This window comes from Falco rusticolus, chromosome 19 (genome assembly GCF_015220075.1).
Source record: "Falco rusticolus isolate bFalRus1 chromosome 19, bFalRus1.pri, whole genome shotgun sequence".
Taxonomy (NCBI): Eukaryota; Metazoa; Chordata; class Aves; order Falconiformes; family Falconidae; genus Falco; species Falco rusticolus.
Window position 1 is genome coordinate 626,792 of NC_051205.1, and position 18,759 is coordinate 645,550.

Sequence of the window (18,759 nt, forward strand, 5' to 3'; positions counted from 1 at the left end):
ACAGACAAAGCCAGCAGAGACACGGATGGGAACTTGCTCCTCCTGAGCCCTACTCCAAGCACAAAATCCCCACGCAGCCTTCCCTTTGAACCCCAGCCTTGAGCCCCTCGGGCAAATCGCAACAATTCTCAGCCTTTTTGCTGCGTTTGTCTGCACATCCTTTTTTGACTCCCAGCCAGGACAGCAGAAAGTTCAGAAGGATCCCAGCACCCTGGGAGAGACGTCTGAGCCCGTGGGATGCAGCCTGGCAAGGAGCACCGCTCCGAGGCCGGAGCAACTCCCCACTACGTACAAGCTGAGGGAGGGCAACAGCTCCTTTGCGGAGGATCGGCGGGCAGACTCAAGTCGGGATCAGAGAACTGCAGAAAGAGCAAATGCCTCACATGGGGAACGCGCCGTGGGGGACACCCAGCATGACGCAGGAACCGTCCTTCCCCGGCGCAGCAGCAAGGCCGTCCCAAGGCTACCCCGCAAGGCCGCGGCTCACGAGGAAGGCGTCTGGAAGGTAAAAGCCGGCTCAAATAAGAGACCTCAGACACAAGGGCTGTGGAGCAAAGGATGAAGAAACAGGGGAGGCTGAGGAGAGACATGGCAACAGGTTTCAAAACATGGCTGTGGCAGAGACAAAGGGAATAATGTTCCTCCTGTCACTGCAGGCTGGGTAAGAAATCCCAGGATTAAGCTGCAGCCAGGGGATGTGGCTTAGACAGCAGGAAAGACTGATTTATAAGGATAACCAGGCAAAGGAGGCAGGAGGACAGGGGTGTTGCGGAGCAGCTGGGCGCGCGTCTGTCCAGGGGAGCCGACCTGCTGGGAGGGGACGGGGGTCTCAGAGACGGTGTCGGGGTACACCATCCTCAGGCTTTCTGCTCTTAGCGTGGAGGACAGATGGTTGCTCCTAACATCGCTGGGCAAAAGCAAACAAAAAAAAGAAGAGAAACGTTTATCTCGAAGGCTGTGATGGGTGAACGCAAACACCCTGCAGCCCCGTGGCGAGCCGGCCCTTGCGGTCGCCTCTATCCCCAGCTCCCGGCGCTGCCTCTCAGCTGCCGCAGATGAAGCCAAGGCTGCTGGAGCACCCACCGCCCGTCTGCCGTCACCCTGCCCTCGCCCTGCCTCGCCGCTGCAGGGTGGCAGGGCAGCAGGGCACCACGCTGCTCCTCTCCTCAGACAGCACAGCTCACGCGCCCGGGGAATGGCCGCAGCTTACGGCTTCCGAGGAGACCCGCCGCCCACCCGGCTGTCCCGGCGATGGGAGGGAGAGGCCCCGGCAGAATCCACCGGCGGTCCCTTGCCACGAGAGTAGACAAGGACGACACACAGCGTGGATAAATCTGCTTTTTACAAAAGGCAGGGATTCCCTCCCGGGAAGTTCGGTTTCAAACCCACCAGTGCCAGTGGGGAAATTTAGCCTGCATGGCCGGCACCCCCACAACCCACTGCTGGAAGCCCTCGATCTCGCCACCATTTATGCCAGAAACAAGTCACAGCTCTGAAACCTGCCAAACCACCAACAGGCAAAAAAAAAAAACCTGCAGCGTTTGTCTCAACAGATTAGCCAGAGCATCCTCCCGGCTGGCGGCACCTTACAGACACCTTCAGCTGTCACATCTCTGGGTCACAGCATCCATCCCCTTGTCCTACCAGTCCCTGCGGAGGGGAGCGGTTCAGTCCCTGCTGCTGGAGCCCTCCATGCTGCAAACACACCGCTGTGATATAGAAGACTGAATCATTTCCTCGGTCCTGTCCACTTATTTGTGAGGAGTGGGATGGATGGGTGGGTTCTTGCCGTCTTGGCACCGGCCAAACAGGCAGCAGCACTAACGAAGCCAGCTTCCACCTCTCGTCTAATCAGGGATGAACACAGGCTGGCCTTCCTCCTGCAGGAACAGCTTCTCTCCTCAGACACGTCCCTGTATGAGCCTCAAGCCGTGGAGGCCACATCACGCTCACCCCCATCCCTACACAAACCAGAGCAGCCAGTTCAGCGCTGAGGCTCCATCTCACCTCGGTGTAACGCTCCAGCTCCAGCTGGTTGCAGAGAGGCTTTTGCTGATGGCTGCAGAATCCCTGGGAGAGGGCACCGTGTCACAGGCCAGAAAAGCATTCCTTCCACGCTGGCGCTGCTCAGGGGAAGGGCTGCATCCTTGGAAGTGTTCCTCTCAGCCTCCACGGCGATCTCCATTTTGGAGACCGCACCGTGTACACGGAGGGCCAGACATGCTGCGGTGGCAGAGAACGCCAGCCTGTGGCATTCTCCCCTTCCCAGACTGGAGGTGGTGGAGGAAACGAGCAGAGCTGGTGCCTGTCCCAGTTTCAGCTAGGAAACCGTGACAGTGCCCATCACCTCCAGGGCAGCATCTGGCCTCAGGGAAGCAGCAGGTCCCACCAGCCTCCTTCCCTGGAGGTGAGCAGCAGGGACCAAGCTCCACTCCGCTTGTGTCTGAAGCAAAAACCACCCACTTCCTCGTGCAGCTGCAAGTCTCCCAACCAGCCGTCACCCTCCTCCAACGTGAGTACCTGGTGACAAAGCAGCGTGGAGGCCAAACGGGGTTGAGAGACAGCCTCCGGACTGCTCTCACCTGTGGTTCGGTCTCCTTTTTGTACCTGGTAAACCCCCCTATATGCCCAATTCAGCTATACTCGGGCTTAGCAGGGTTGTAGAGACGCTGGTGGTTTTTCTGAGAGAAAGCTTAGTAAGGAGGCTTAGTCTAGCTTTATTTTTAACTCTCACCGTAGGTCACCCCAAGGGGATCTCCACTGGGTGCAGCGCAGGGTCTGTGGGCCACCAAGGAATCTGCTGCTCCAGAATGACACTGACATTAAAAATGCAAGCGGGTGACTTTCTACCGGCATCGCCTCTGCTGTGCCCCAGCTGCGGACCCACAGGTCCTGCCGCGGCACCGCGGGGTAAGAAGTTCACAGGGCGAGCGCTCGCTGGCGCTTAAATCTCCGCTAAAAGCCGAAGTCTTAAATCTCCACTAAAAGACGGAACGGGCAGCTCTGTGGGGCAAGAGTAGTATTTCTTGCCTGCAAAAGCACAAGGGATTTGACACTGGAACAAGCCAGTGGGAGACAAGAAAAGGGCGACCTCGGAGGAAGGCATCCACGCCACGAAATGGAAAACCACGGACACAAAGAGCAGAGCCACCTTCTAGCCAGGGATGTTCCTGTGAGAGCAGAGCAGCCACTGCGGGACACCAAGGATGCTACGGCACAGGCTGCACCAGCCAGGCAGCGGAGGGGACTCCGTTAGCCACGGGAAGATCATCTTTGCAAGGCTCAAATACACAGGGATAAGGTCTTGAAGAGCACAAGTGGAATTTTGCTTCTTAATCTCCCCATAAACATCTGGGGGTTTTAACCAGATGTTCTAGTCCACTTTGGGAGGAAAAACATGCATTTGGGGGGAAGAGACTGTCCCTACCACAGGGTTGATGACCTAGATCCCAAACAGCAAAACGAGCCTTTCCTGCCTGCATGTGCCCCCCCAGACCTCGCTCTGCCCAGCAGGCCACCGGTCCGTGCTGCTAAACACCTCCCAGCACCGGCTCTGGGGAAGCAGACTCGTTTTCTGGGAGATTTCACCAAGTTCATTCCACTTTCTAAAACCAGTTTTCACCACAGGCTCTCCAGGCGAGGCAGGCCCTCGGCCATGACCTCAGCAGAGGCAAGCCGTTGGTGAGAGGACCAGAAGGAAAAGCACCAGGCTTTAAAATACTGCAGCGGGGGGAGATACCGAACGCTCCGCTCCTCTTCCAGCACTGCCATCTGGCTCTTTAGCACAGGATCTCTGCTGAGAACGGTGTGACACAAGGACATTTGTTTTTCAAATGACTGTTCTAATCACCGTTTAGCAGGATACAAATATTTACAGTAAAGCAGAGAGAAGCAGGTTGACTACGCTGGGAAAAGATTCCCAAGAAGAAAAGAGGCGACTTGAGGGAAATCCTCCTCTACCCAGCACGGAGGGAAGAATGCCGGCTCTGTCCCCAGAGTGGCTTTGGGTCAGCGAGCTGAGCAGAGCCTGGAGGCTGGGGGTGATGGTGGATCCATCTTCAGGCTCAGTATTGCTTTCTCCCGTGCCAGGGGATGGCTGAGAAGCAGCCTGGAGGAGCCAGCCTGGCTGCACCCCCAGCAAGCACCTCCTGCAAGGCACGTATCCCCACCACACCCCCCCAGAGAAAAAGACCAGGGCTAAAACCACAACGCTGCTGCGAGGAGCTTCTCTCCTGGACAAGGATGCACAAGCACACGCCGACAGGAAGGTGAACCTCCGCTGGGCTGAGCGGAGCCCAGAGATCCTGGCACAAAGAGGTCGCTCCCACCTCTGCAGCATCACCACCGGCTCCTCTCGCCACTGACTATGGGAAAGGGAGTGCTCCCGTGTGCTAATGCCACCGAGGACCTGCCTGGTGCTCCACCTGGATTATTGCTTTTATTTTGTGCTCAAGTCCTGCTCTGCCATGAACATTTAATCATTTTTATCAGGGTTTCTGACAGGGAACGAAGGAACCCACAGCATCCGATTTCTCTGGGCTCACAGATGGGTTTTAAATATATCCCACTGGTGTTTTTAAGTGTATCTTTCAATTACTTCCTTCCCAGCCCCACACTAAAAAGTTTCTGGCCTTTCTTGCCTTTTAAACACCTTACCACTGTCTTGGCCAACCACCTCCTCCTTTTAAAACCAAAGCTCATTACAGATCCTCTGCCTCTTTTTTTGAAAGCTCACAGCTCTGAAACAGGAATGAAGTCATTTACGAACCGTTCATCGCTTCCATGCTCTCAGAGACGCTCTTCAACTAATGGCTTCCCACAAAAGGGAGGCTCCTCCTCGCAGGAGTCCCTGCACAGGACCGATTACACCAGTGTTTCTCCTTGTTTGGTGTTAATGGGAAGGTCTCTGCGCCGGAAGGGTTTGTTGTTGTTCCCGGAGATCCTAAGATCCCCCCAGTTCTGTGCCTCCGATGAAGGGGAGAGTCATGGCCTTGAGTCAGTAACTCCTATCAAAAAGGAGACAGCCGAGATGGGAAGAGCCCAGCTCCCCCTCGAACTCTACCAGGCTGACATGGGGAGCTATTCTGGTAGCTCAAAACACAACTCTTTTCTTAGGCAAAAGAACTATTTTCTTAGGTGAAACAAAGCCAACGAGGGGGGAAGGGAAGGGTATTTTGAACCTTACTGGCTAAGCAGTGTTAACTATCTTGCCTCACAGAAAAATAAGAACTTACAACAAGCATCAGCTCCACACAGAAGCAGCTCTCCGAGGACAGCGGGGTCCCACCACACACAAGCTGCCCCTCCGCGGGCTGGCAGGACCCCCACAGTCGCGTGGCTCAGAGCCAGTCTGATCGTCCCTCAGCACGGTGGTCAGCAGTCCCCTGCCTTCACAGCTTGGGATACCACGGCACAGGGGAGAGAAGGAGTCAGAGATCCAAACCCATCTGCGGAAAAGATCCCTAAACCCTCTCTGGATGCGACAGGGAGCAGCTGCAGACCAGAAGGCTGCCAAACTCGTTCGCCAGCCTGCCCCGAATATCACAGCCCCGCTCTGAATCAGAGGCCAGACAACTCCACGCCTGGAAGTCCCCGCTCCGCAATCCTGCCTACAACCGAAAACACATCAAATTACGTGGGGCGCAGGATCACCCCAAAGAGCACCCGACAGACGGTGACCCTGATGAGGAGCAGAAGGCAGGGCCGTGTCCGGCTGGCAGCGCGCGGAGCAGGGCCACACCTCGCAGCCGGCACCGCCGGCCGGGAGATGGCACGTGGGGTCTGAGCCACGTGCCGCTCGGGAGCGGGACGCGTCGCGGGATCAGCGAGGAGGCTGAGCTGGGTAACCCAAATCCCTGGCTGGAGAAGGAAGTCAGTGCAGGCCGACGAGTCTGACACCACGGAGCTACTGGCGTCCCCTTTCCACCCCTTGCACCCCAACCGTGCCGCCGACCCAGCTGCCTCGTGCCATCGAGGTAGGTGACTCCTAAGGTCAAGAACGCCAGGCGTCACTTCTCCACGAGTCACCCCCAGCTTACACGGGGCTTTGAACTGAAATCATCAATGTTATGCTAAAACCAGCCCTTCCTCCAGCAAAGCACAAGGCGGGCCCAGAGCTGAAAGCAGGGCAGCCACAGCCCGTTATTTGCATAATGAATATATACACACACAAACGCCAGCTAAAGCAAGTCAAACCAATAACCACCAGGCTTTCAGTTTCAAGCAGGGGACAGTTTCGCATCAGTCTCCTGTTCACAAAACCATCCCAGTGTCCAGGGCGGCCACCCAGACTCCAGACGCAGAGGCAGGATACAGCCCTGGCAGCACAGCTTTGCTCTGGGGTCAGCCCACAGGACATCAGCTGAGCGCAGGGACTGCAATCGGCAGCCCAGCACACTTACTCAACAAGCACAGGTACCTGGGATGCAGCGGTGCCTGGCTGCAACGCAGCGGGGACGCACTTTGGCTGGTCCCTGGCAGGAAGAGGAAGCAATTCTGCTAACGCCGCTGCGAGGTTCAGGTTTCTGCCTTTCAGGAGAGCAGGATGCTGTGCGAGAGGCAGGTCCTGGGCTACTGCCCTCCAGGGCACAGCAAAGACAGCAAAAATCCACAAGCTTTGGAAGAACCACCATGAAGAAAGGGAGATGCCGTTTGCCAGGTCTGGATCCACAGACCTGCAGCTCCAAGCCTGGAGCAACCCAAGCATCTCTCCACCAAGTCCACCCGTGTGGGAGCCCAGGTGTTTCCCACCAGCAATTATCCCCCCAGAGAGACTGTCACAGGTGAGGCCCAGACAAATTAAAGCCGAGCTCATTTAAGCAACACAGAAAAGCTGGCCCAGGGCTCACACCGGCCCCATGGCGGCCCCTGAATCTCTCTGGCTGAGGGGGACCACTGCAAGCCCCCCAGAAGGTAACAAGGCTCACAGCTGAAATAATAAGACAGTGAGTAACTGCTGAAACACAACTGTCATTTTTTACAGCTCATTTGCTTCTTTAGTCTACCATGAAAAGATAAAATGTTGTTAAAAATCCCTCCCTCGGCCATGCCTCCCTTAAAAGAAAAGCTTATTTGCTCGTTGGGGGGGTTGCCCAGCTCCCTGCTTCAGAAGGACGCAGCCACCAAAGCTGGCACAGCACGTGTGGAGACAAGGCTGCTCTCCTTTCCCCAGGCTCCTCCTGCTTAAAGCCCCCCAAAACGTGCCCACGCCGCTCGTGCTGTCAGCTCGCACACCTGCCCACCCATTGCCGCCCCACATCCTCCTCCATGTGCCGCACCAGAGACAATTCTCCATTCCCACACCATGTTCCCACGCCGCTCCCGTGCCGGGTCGCGTTAAAACATATTCAAGGGATCCTGCCCTCGCAAACCATCCGGCTGTGCCCACCACGCAGCCCTTAAAACGCTCACGGCGTTTTGGAGATCCGCGTTCTGATCCAAGCTGTAGCCACGCCAGCCCTCGTGGGCAAGGGGCTCTGAAATGCCGCCCAGCCCTGAGCCTGGCAGGGGCTCCGAGGACCCCAGATGCCCAGAGCACCCAGGGGGCTTCCTTCCCTTCACCCATTTTTGGTGTGGCACTGTCTGCAGAAGCAGCAGACCCCCGGCCGCTGAGCCCGGCCCACCGGGGCCCACGCCGGAGCAGTTCAGACAAAAGAGGCCGAACGCTGGGACTATTTCAAGGGCTTGCTATTTTTAAAAGCTGCTTTTCCTGTTTCCCTTCCTGACCCTCGCCAGGACTTGCTGCCCGCCAGCAAGTTTGCACCAAAACAACGAGAAAAATTACCCTGCCAAACCCAACTCTGGAGGAAAGTTCAGCCGAGTCTATCCCACCGTGCCACCCTCCTGCATCCCGGCGTCCAGGGGGGCATCCAGGGGGGCTGCGGCCGTGTCCGAGGCCAGCGGGAACGGCTGCGCTCCCGGCGCCACGTGACAGGCGGGATTAGCTTCCGAGGCACAGAGGAAACCTTTGACAAAGCCTGTCCCCGTGCTGCTGCTCCCAGGCCTCGAGCTGGTGGCTTCCCTTGGGCTGCCAGCGCCGAGGGAGCCCTGGAGAAAAACAAATCTCCACCTCGGGTATCTGCAAAACACAAAATAATGAGGACAGGATCACCTGGTCGGCGGGGAGCTGTGCGGATCGCCGGCTCTCTTCTCCTCCCGGGGCTCTGGGAGCTATTTTAAAACTGATCCCCTGCTAAAAAGCCCCAGCCTTTGTGCAGAGGAGACGTCACCGGTGAGAACAACTGTTTTTAATGAGCCGAACGAGCGCTGGGTGTTATACAATCTCACTCCCTGGTGGAGACCTGGCAGGCAAGGGGCAAATTCCCCCAGCAACAAATTTGTAGCACCTGGCACAGCTTTTCTCCATTTCAGTGGCTCTTTTGCTCTCCAAATCCTCCCCAGCCCCCTGTTACTGGCAACTGGTGGAGAGGAGGGAAGAAAAGCCGGCGGTAGCCCTGCACTCGGTTATTTATGCAGCGGCCAGCGTTCATCTGTTCCCCTTCCCTTCTCTCCAGGGGCAACTCCCACGGAACAGCCGCATTAATGGTTGATGCAGCTCGCAGCTGGTGCCAGGGAGGGCCAGCATCTGCCCCAGCACGGATAAAGCCACGGCGCTGCAGCCCTGCAACTTGTCAAAGAAAGTTACAGCCGGGAGCAGAGCCCAGAGCGCTGCAGAGACGCTGCCCGGATTTTGTGGTCAAGAGATTGTGTGAGATAAAACGCACAGCTTGCCTTTGTTTTGGGACTGCGAGTGTAGTTTTGACAGGTTTTGCACAAGTTGGTACGAGCAGCCATGGCTTTGTAGCAGAAAGCCACTGTAAAATGAGTGGGCTTTGTTTGGGTGGTTTAATTTCTCACTGCAACATGGACAGTGCCCTGCTCCAAAACAGGCAACTCCAAAAAGAAAAATTTCCTGGAAGCATCCAGACAGAGCTCTTTTCCACAGCAGGAAGCTGAAACCAACTTGGTATTTTTCAGGTGACATAGAACAGTGTCATTTCACTGTCCATATTGAGGAAAGGCCAAAAAGTAAACAAGATTTCAGAGATGAAAGGACTTTCAGAGACATTATTAGTCTGACACCAAGCTATTAAGGAACGACCCGGAAAGATTGCTTGCTCGGAAAACACAGGCTGTGCTGCTGTCAGCCCAGCAGAAAACCATACATGGGACTTGCCAGAGGACTTTGTTTTTCTCTCCATCTCCAAACAGCACTTATCTCTTAAGTGAGATCTGGCGTACAGGTAACGTCCCAACGAGCTCGCACTCTGGACGAAGCTGGGGTTTAGCCCGTCGCATGTGAGGAAACTCAGGCATGGGGTGATGTGAATGCAACGGAGCCGGAGCAGCACCCAGCCCAGGCCCATCTTCCATCACATCAGGACTCGTTCTGCCACCAAGGGATCCCACCCAGCCAAAACCCCGTACCTGTTGGAGCTACATCCTTCCCCTCTCCGCTTTCTTCGCTTCTGCGTAGGCCCCTCCTGGGCCGGCTGCTCTGGGAACCACCTTCTGGTATCTACAGCATGGTGCCAGACAGATCCTCCAACTTCAACATTCGTTAGCCGCCCCTCACTACTTTCCAGAACTATAATTAGTTTTGCTAATATAAAAGGCAGAAGAGATTCAGCCAAGCTTCAGAAGAGATAACACAGGTCAGAAGAGAAACAAAGGTTAACATTAAGAATGGCTCTTGCACATTAAAAGTCCTTATTTAACTCCATGTCCATGGATCCAAAATTAAAATCTGTGAGTCCACGGATAAGGAATTAAATCTCCCACACCCCCTTTTCTCCTCTTTATCAGGGAGGAAATACTACCTCCTGCTTTTGGGGATGAAGGAAGCAGGCAGAGGAGAAGCATCAAGGGCAGCACAGCAACCTGGGGAACAGCCTGTGCAGGGAACTGGCACCCCCACGTCCCCAGCTACCAGGGGGTTTCCACCCCTGGCAGCCCCTGCTCGTGCGCATCCCTCATACTTGTCCCACGCCTTTCCACCCCTTCCCACGCAGCATTTACACCTCAAGCGATCCACAAGGTCCCCTCGCCATCACTCCAGCGACACGCCCTGGCTCCCACTCGCATCCACTTGCTCCGTAACCGTAGTCCAAACCCGCAGAGCCCATTTCCAAATCACAGCACCCAACCCCTTGCCAGCACACGAGATTTCTCTCTCTGCCTCCTGATCTCCTAAGAATTTGCTTATCTAGCAAGCCTTTAGCGGCACAATTTGCAAACGCTGTCCCCACTGCGCTTCCGGAGAGGCAGCTGCTGTGCCAGGGACCCGAGCCCAGTACTGACCTGATGGGAAGGAGCTTCTGGATGGAGCGGAGAGGGAGGAAAAGAGGGAAAAAAAGGGGGGGGGAAGGGACAGAGAATGGTCTCAGGTTTCACGTGTAGGAGAGGGGGAAAATGATAGAAAGGCAGGCTGGTTAAACAAGAACCAGCAACATGTCCTACTCCCAGCATGACATCATGAGGTCAGGGCTCAGCAGGGATGGCTGCAGTGGGAGGGGAGGTTCAGAGGGAGGGGGAAAGAAAAAAAAAATAAAAAAAAGAGAGAGAGAAATAAATAAAATAACCCAGCACCAAACTCCTCTGAGCCTCTGGCACTGGGGCAGGGTGGCTCTGGGTTCGGTGATGGTCTAACGGCAACCGCTGCTGGCTCTGCAGGCGGTGGTGATGTGAGCTGGAGGGGTCCCCCCTGCCACCTCGCCCCCCAGCGCCGCGGCTGATGGCCGGAGTGGCCCCCCCTTCCCCTGCCATCTGCCAGCACCGGGATCCAGCAGCTCCACAGCTCGGGCTCCCCGCCGCTGCCATCCGCACAGGCAGGGTGCGGGAGCTGCGGGGAGCAGCAGCGGCGACCGGGGCTCTGCTGACATGAAACCGGGTTTCTCAGCCTCCCCTCCACTTAAAACCCAAAGCAAAACCCTCGATATTCCCAGGGGGGCTCTCCCCATCCCCAGGCACGTGGCCTGGCCCTTTCCAGGCAGCCCTGGGCCAGAGGGGTCTGCAGTTGCTGAAGCAGCAGCCCCTGAGCCTGGTCAGACTTGGATCCACCAGGCAGGGGAAAAGGGAGCAAGAATCCCTCTGCTTCACCGTTTTTAAGATCAGGGCACCCCAAGGATGCTGCAGAGCTTTGAAACCCATCAACAACCACAGGGGAGAAACATTAGAGAGAAAATATTATCCGATGGGGGAGCGCAGAGCACCCCTCCAGTCCCTGTGCAAGACAGAGCAAGGCAAAAGCTGCAGGGTCTCTGGTTTTAGGATTCTTCCAGGTGTTGCAACAGGGGAAAGGTCCACGTCAAACCCCAGAAGCATCCAGAAGCCCGAACCGACCAGTCCCCACCTTCTTCACCGTAACAGGGCTGCTGGAGCTTTAGCAGCTCGGTTAGAAGCAGGCACTGAGGAGGTAAGCTCACGACAAAGCGAGGCAGCGTCTGGGGAGTTTCATAAGCCATCGCCTCCACGGCAAATCCCCCAAGCTCCTCCTGCTCAGAGGGAAACACGCACACAAGACCCGAGCTTCCCGGCTTTGGGAGCTCAGTTTTCCTTTTTCCAGCAGGGAAGCTGCTGTCTGCAGCCTGACATCCAGTGGGACCTAAGGCGAAACCCTCTGACGGGAGCTAGGCTCAAAGCACACGGGAAAAGAGCCCCTAAGGGAGCTCTGAAGACCAGCTCTCCCCAGCTTTCGGAGGCAGCCGAAGGCACCCAACGGCACAAGCAGCAGGGCAGGAACAGGCGCTCCCTCCACACAGCCAGCGGCACGGAGGCATCGGCAGATCCTGCCGGATCGTGGAGAAGTGCCAGGCCCGTTCCTGATGCGGGAGCAAACTTCAGGCTCATTCCTCACACAATCTGGGCCGCGCTCCGGCCCAGCAGGGCCCCCACCTGCCACATCCACCTCTTTGTTCAGCTGTTTTCCAGGGTTATTGCTAGCCAACAGTATCATTTTCTCCCAAATGCCCAGCTCCACTCGATTTACCAAGAACCTGGGGGAGAGACGTGTGCTTCAGGCTTTCCAAAAAAGAGCTCGCACCTCCTGGTTCAGACCAAACAAGGAACGGATCGCCCCCAAAAGAAACTTTTAGCATGCACTCAGAAGAGGAAACGATGCTGGATGAGTGGCTGGCGGGGGTTCGAGTAATTAAGGCCTCAGTACAGCAAAGTGCAAAACACTATCGGTACAAAATCCAGGCGCACGGCACCTCCGGGAACAAAGTCTGCACCGAGGAATACGCCTGTGCTTGGTGCGTAACGGCCGCCCCCTCCCTGGGGTTTCGTCTCCCCCGACGTTAAGCAGCACTTAGCCGTTTTTCTGGGCAGGGTTTCTCTGCTTTCAAGGCACAGGCGCCACGTGCTCAAGCAATGGACGTGCCCCCAGCAGATGCAGTCCCTGCACAGGATGGAGGCTCAGGGGGTGTTTCAGGATGCCCAGAGCGGCTTTCACAGCACCCCTGTGTGCTGCTGGCTGCAAAGGCCAGACCCAAAAAGCAACCACAGCTGCAGGATGTAAGGGACAGAAAAGACATAACAATGATGTGATCCCAGCCGAGTTGCACCAGCATTTCAGGCTTTTTTTTTTTTTTTTCTTTTTTTTTTGTCATTTATTGAATGCAAACATGCTTGGATACCCACAGTAACAGCAAATGCTGGTGCCAAAACGGTTCCTGTGGGCAATGATCCGATAACCTGTCGCTTGAGGGCTGGTCTGTACAGAGCAGCTCATGGCCGTGCTTCCTGGCATGCCCCATCTCAAGGCCAAGGGAACAAAAGGGGTGGCATGATTCAATCCAGATCCGATTTCAATCGATCCCAGTACGCCTGGATGGCCATATATTCCCAGCAGCTGTTACCAAGGTGGGACAGAATGGCCCAGCAGCACTGGTTTTGAGGGAAGAAGCCATGCAGGTATTGTGGCCTCCAAACACGAGCACAGGCTCTGCTTGGACAGCCGACGCTCACAGCTGACCCACCGACTATTCGTTTCCAGTCCATTCTCTCCAGCACACAAATTCAGCTTTTGCTGGAATAAAGCATCCCTGGAACTGGGTCTGCTCGGGGATGCTTGTCTCCTCACAGCCTGTTCTTCCACTGTCAGTGAGCTCTGGGCAGGGAGCCTCCCACGCTTCACTGCTCCATCCCCCTCCGATCACGCCGTTGCGAGGCCCAAGCTGTCCTGCTTCGATGGCTCCGGTGGGGTCCCGCTGTGGCAGGTCCCCCTTCTCCAGCCAAGATCTCAGCCGCTGAACCGGCTCTGCTGCAGCGGCCGGCGGGTAACCGGTATGCTCCGAGAGTGCAGCATGGCCAGAAACCCCAGCAGGGCTGGTTCACCCTGCTCCTGCGGCCGGGCCGGATAACGCACCAGCAGAAGGTGGCATGGTGGGATGCTCAGCGGCGCTCACTAAGCCTGGCTGTCAGCTCACTGACAGATGGGGAGAGAATGGTCACTTTCAGGTGCTCCAAGAGTTTAATTATTAATTTTTCCCAATGAAATCTACTGCCTCTGGGGAGGCACGCTGCCTCTTGCCCCAAGAGGAGCCTGTGCCCTGCTGCTGACATGCCTTGGAAAGGGCTCCGCCGGACTGTCTGTCCTTCCTTCCTTCCCCCTTTCCTTTTTAGTTTGCTTCTAGCACATGAAAAGGCTCTCTGGGGGTACCAGGTAGAAAATAATACTCTGCCAGGGTGCTCCACGGGCCATTTGAAACCCTCGGCATTGTTTTCCCTGCTCCAGGCGGCAGCAGGGGATTAAAACTTCAGCCATTATGCGCATGTTTTGTGCTCCATTGTGCTCCGCTCAGCCGTCCCTCCGCATTAACATCTAAACAGGTCGCACAGTCCAGCCAGAGCCGGGTCTGGGCATCTCCCACTGCAGCAGCTTCACGGGGGCCACGGTCCCTTCCTCCCCATACACCCAACCACCGGACCGGTGCCGAGCGAGCTGGATGTTTCCGCAGGTCAAGCGGGAGCGGAGGACAAACGCAGGGCGCTGGCAGTGGTTTTCTGAAGGGCCAGGGCAATCCCATCGCCTGCGGTTCTCCCACGTGGCGTGGCAAAGCCATCTCTGCAGGCCAGGAGCAGGATCCCTTCCCGAGGGGAACAGGCAGGCCCTTCTCATCCTCGTTCGGGAGGCAGCACGTCAATGCTTATTACTGCAGCTCACTGCAGCAGCCGTTCCCCTTTGCAGAAAAAACCCCAAACCAAGGGCAGCAAACGCCTCGGCTGAACTGGCTGCTGCGCTGCATGCCTGCACAAGCCAGCCAGCACCGTTTCGGTTCAGCTCGAGGAGGAGGAGCGCCGCTCGAAACCCCTTCCTGGCTCCATTTCCTACGGGAGAGCGAGCAGACAGAGAGCTGGTGACGGCACAAGGCCCAGCGTTTGTACCGAGCGGGTAAGCCAGTGCGGCACAGCACTCCGACCCCGTCCGCCAGCACGGCAACACAAACAGGCCTCGCTCGGATGCCCCCAACCATACCAACGGGGAGAAGCTATCCCCCAGCAGAACTAGCTGGGACGAGGCAAACGCAGTGGCAAATCCCAGCCACCAAACCTGGAGCCAAGGCCATCCTTCTGCCCAGACCCAGCCCTGGCACACCTAGAGGTTTTGCTGGCAGAACTCGCGCGGCGTGGGCTAAAAACCGTGGGAGGGGGAGCAGAGAGCAGCAAAATCCTACTCCAGACCAACAAACAAGGCCAGCAACTGCAAAAAAAATGGGAGTTTTTTTGCATTAGCACAACTGATTTCGGTCAGGCAGTATATATCTATTTCTATAAATAAATTATATAAGCTGTATCTGTGCAAAAGGGCTCACCAGCTAAAGCCCTACTGCCGGGAACAAGGTGCCTGTGTTCCCGGAGCATCCGATGCAACCCAGCCCCGTTCTGCCAGGGCAGGCGGAGGGACAAAGATCTGTGCCCAGCAGCACTATCTTCCCCTCCTTTTTAAACGCTGCCTCCTATTTCACACACCCTTATTGCCACCACCTTAAAATTTAATAAAGAAAATACATTTTCTCCCCATCAAAAAACTTCCCCTCGCAGCATCCCCAGCTGCAGTCTGCCTACTGCCTCCCATTTTCAAGGAGGATTGAAGTTTGGAGGCCGAATTATTTGCTGCAGGATGGATGTAGGTAGCTCTTGGGTTTAGTACTGTACAGATATCCCCAGAAAACAGAAAAAAAAACCCAATCCATGTTACTCTCACACAGCACGTCAACCCTCCCGGACCAGGGAGCGGCATCCATCAGCCTGGGCTGCCCCGTCATTTCAAGCATCATCTCCGAACGCTCTGGGCAGAGGCTGGAGCTCCTCATCGCTGCAGAGCCGAGGGGGACGGGAAAGAAACAATCTTCTTGCCACTTTCAGTCTGTAAATGCTGGCTGCAAAGAGCTTGAACCCTCTTTTTTTTATATATATATAAGACAGATTTATGATGGAATAATTAAAGTAATTAAAAAACATGCTCGCTTTGTTCTGCACGCTTGCTCTGTCCACCTATGGTGGCTTCTTGGGGATCCTTCCCTGCTGTTTGGGTCACACGTGGCAACAACAAACCCCCCCAGATCTCCCTCCGATGCATCAGGGGGACAGAAAAAAAGGAGAGAATAACCTTTACGGCGAAATAAAAAGAAAGGGCTGGTGTCAGACCCAGAACTGGCAGGTATCACCACTGAAACAGGTTACGCTCATTTTTTATCCTTCAGTAGGCTTTGCAACGGCAAGTGAGTCTTGAAAAGCAAGAGCCAAAGCTAAAATCAGCTGCGAAGGGAGGGGGGGGGAGGAGACGGTCTCTCACCAACACGCAGCAAACACACAGATTCCCCCTGCCGGGATATGAATAGCTAGCTCACAGATTTCACTGAATTCAAGCAAAAACAGATGCTTCATCAGGAAACGGAGCAGGAAACTCAGTCCTTCCCCGTCCCCCCATCCCTGCAATCAGGTGCAAATCCAGGGAGAGGAGCCTGGCAGCCCTGTCCCCGTCCCAAGCTCCCATCCCGGTGCAGAGCACAGCTGCCACGCAGAGACAACACATCCTGACCGGAGGCTGGCTGGGGATTAAATTCCCATACGTTTAACAGAATTAAGTCTCTACCATCTGCTAACTTCTGGAGATATCAAAACAAACAAGTGGTGGATGAGATCCAGAAATCCCAACAATTTGGCTGGCCTGAAAAATTAAGTTTTTAAACACTGGCAGGCATTTTTGTAGCCACGATCAGCATAATGCAGCCTCAATGTCAACGTAGAGAGGTTTTTGTTACCATGTTTACCAGTATGACCAGGCTGCACACCGGTCTAGGCAGACAAGGGCTTGGTAGTTCTGGGCAGACATTTCATGGAAGAATGACCAGGATCTCCCCAAGCATTCGGCCTAACAACCCTCCCCTCACCTGGGATCGTTTCCACCTTGTGATGAGCAGTTACCAGTTATCTCCATCCTGGCGCATTTCGTGCTGGTTTCATCATGCTGGGTTTTACAACGTAAAGTTTCTAAACTCAGCCAGGACACCCCGTTTATTCTAGCAGTATAAACAGAAAATCTGCCACAGAAGACGCCAAAAGGAAGGGAACACAGAGTTCCCTCGCTCCCATTGCACGCTGCGACGGCCCCACGCCATAACGGTGCTCGCTTGCTATTAGCGCATTATTATTTTTATAGTACCCCGATGTGTGCTTAGGTACTTGATGGTACAAATAAATTAAAGCCCTAGAAAATATCTTGCAGGGGGCAATTCCGTGTTACCAAAAGGAGGGACTAGACCCAGGAGAACCCAATCAGGGTGGAATAAACCCAGAAAACAAGAGACGAACGTGGCTCCTGCAAGATGATGAGAGCTTTGGGCACTGCTGGTACGTACTCCTGGTCGATTCAGGAGGTCCTGAGCTACCTCCACACCAGCACCACCTCTCCAACAGCTAGAGCCCGGCATTTCTGCACGGTCGCACCAGTTCAGAGTGGTCGCTATGCACTGGGGCCTGCTCACACAGGCCAGGCTGCGGGATTAACACCAGGAGAAAAAGGGCTGGCAGAGCTTCCCGATTCTCCGATTCTCCTGCTGCTCCTCAGACCCTGACCAGGAAAACTCGGAGGAAGGAAATCTTTGGGAAGCCCCTCTGCCAGTCCTCCTGCCTCTGGGTAATGCCAGCACAGCCACACGTGGGACATTTTTTTTCACTCCTCAGACACACTAAAAATACCTCCTTTGAGCAGCTGCTTCCACAAACAAGGCTCAGTTCTTAACGCATTGCTTAAAACCTAAGTATTGAGGCTATCAGACTTCCCCTGCTCGCCTTCTAGGGAAGTCTCTTTGTATTAAAGTAATTGTGGGACGGTAATCACAGCCCCCAAGGGCTGCCTGTTACCTGATGACATGCAGGCACCAGCAGCGAGGAATTAAGGGACTTCACAGGGGCAGAGGCCAAGAAATGGGAGGAGAAGAGGGAAAAGAAACTGGGTTTGAAAGGAAACAACATATTCTTACTACTAACCCACACTCCCCCCCAAAAAAAACAGGAGGCTCATAAGGAAGTGGCCAAGACCTGTCAGAAATAGCCCCACTGAAATGCTCATCTTACCCGCAGAATGTCCGCTCCCTGCCCCTTGGCATCCTCCTCCCAAGACTTCAGAAAACACCCCCAGCCCAGGGCCAGCTCGCTGCCCACAGTCTCAAAGTGGGCCAGAGTCCCCTGAACCTTGCTGGGCACCTCCAGAAGCGACAGCAAGAACCTGCTGTTAAGTCTTCGCTGTTCCCACTTTCTTCCTTGCTGGAAGTCAGGGTGGCCCTAGACCCCCGATCCAGGATGCTACCCACATCTCTGCAAGGCTTCTCCTGCATCTGGAACCACACCAGACCCTCCTACAGAGCTTCCTGATTCCTCCCAGCCACCCCCAAAGAGGCAGACAGCTGTTCCAGGACCCGAAAACACATAGGCTACATTACCAAGGTTGCAACAGGATCCTCTCCAGACCTCCCAAGTTCTCTTCCCCCAAAAACCGGTGTAATAGCGAGATTCCCTCCTCCCAAAACCCCAAACCGCTGGGCAGCTGCAGCACTGCTCGTGCCAGGACACAGGGGTGTGATAAGAGACCCACACGCCCCATTCCCAACCACCATCCTCAGGACAGCGGAACTGAGAGAAACCAGAGGGGACCTAGACAGCCCAAAGCCCCCCCCCTCCCGGCTTCTTATTCACACGGCCGCTCCTCAAAAACTGGAGGAGCCAGAAAAGCCCCCCAGGAACTGACACCACCTTATTTGTGAGATGTTACAGCTGAAGAACTGGGGGGATGCCTGCCAGACCCCCTCCGAGCCCCATGGGGGACCGGGAAGGCTCTGCCCCCCTCCTCAGCACCCCCCAGGCAGGGAGCGGGAAGGAGCTTGGTCCCAGGAGCTCTGCAAGGGAATGACAACAGCCCCTTCCAGAGCTGGGGAGAGGCAGGATCGGGCCCTCCCAGGGGCTGGGGGGCAGGTGAGCAGCCGCTGCCCCCCCTCCGAAGCCCACCCAGCTGAAGAGGAGCTGCAGGTCTCACCCTGCCCCGAACTATAGGGAGGCATGACCAGAGCCCCCCAGTATTCCCAGTGACGTGAGGGTGGGGGGACGAGCCCAGGCGTCCCCAGGAGATGCAAGTGGGCGCTGCCAGCCCCTCCGCTGCTGGGGAGGGAGGGGGACGTGACCAGGCGACACAGGGGAGAGGAGCCGCGACCAGCCCCCCTCCCCCAAAAGCCCTCAGGCCCGGGGGAGGGATTCGCTCAG

The 18,759-nt window shown here is 55.8% G+C and overlaps 1 protein-coding gene across 4 annotated transcripts in view; it reads right to left on the reverse strand.

Moving 5' to 3' along the window:
- The window catches only part of ZNF687 (zinc finger protein 687), a 29,381-nt gene that overhangs the window by 10,030 nt on the left and 592 nt on the right, over nt 1-18,759 (reverse strand). Inside the window, exon 1 of one of the 4 annotated variants that reach the window (XM_037411819.1) lies at nt 384-7,768. The exons of 1 other annotated variant lie outside the window; for it this stretch is intronic. The gene's annotated coding sequence lies outside the window, so the exon portion shown is untranslated. 2 more of the 4 variants (XM_037411820.1, XM_037411818.1) reach the window with 2 other exon arrangements.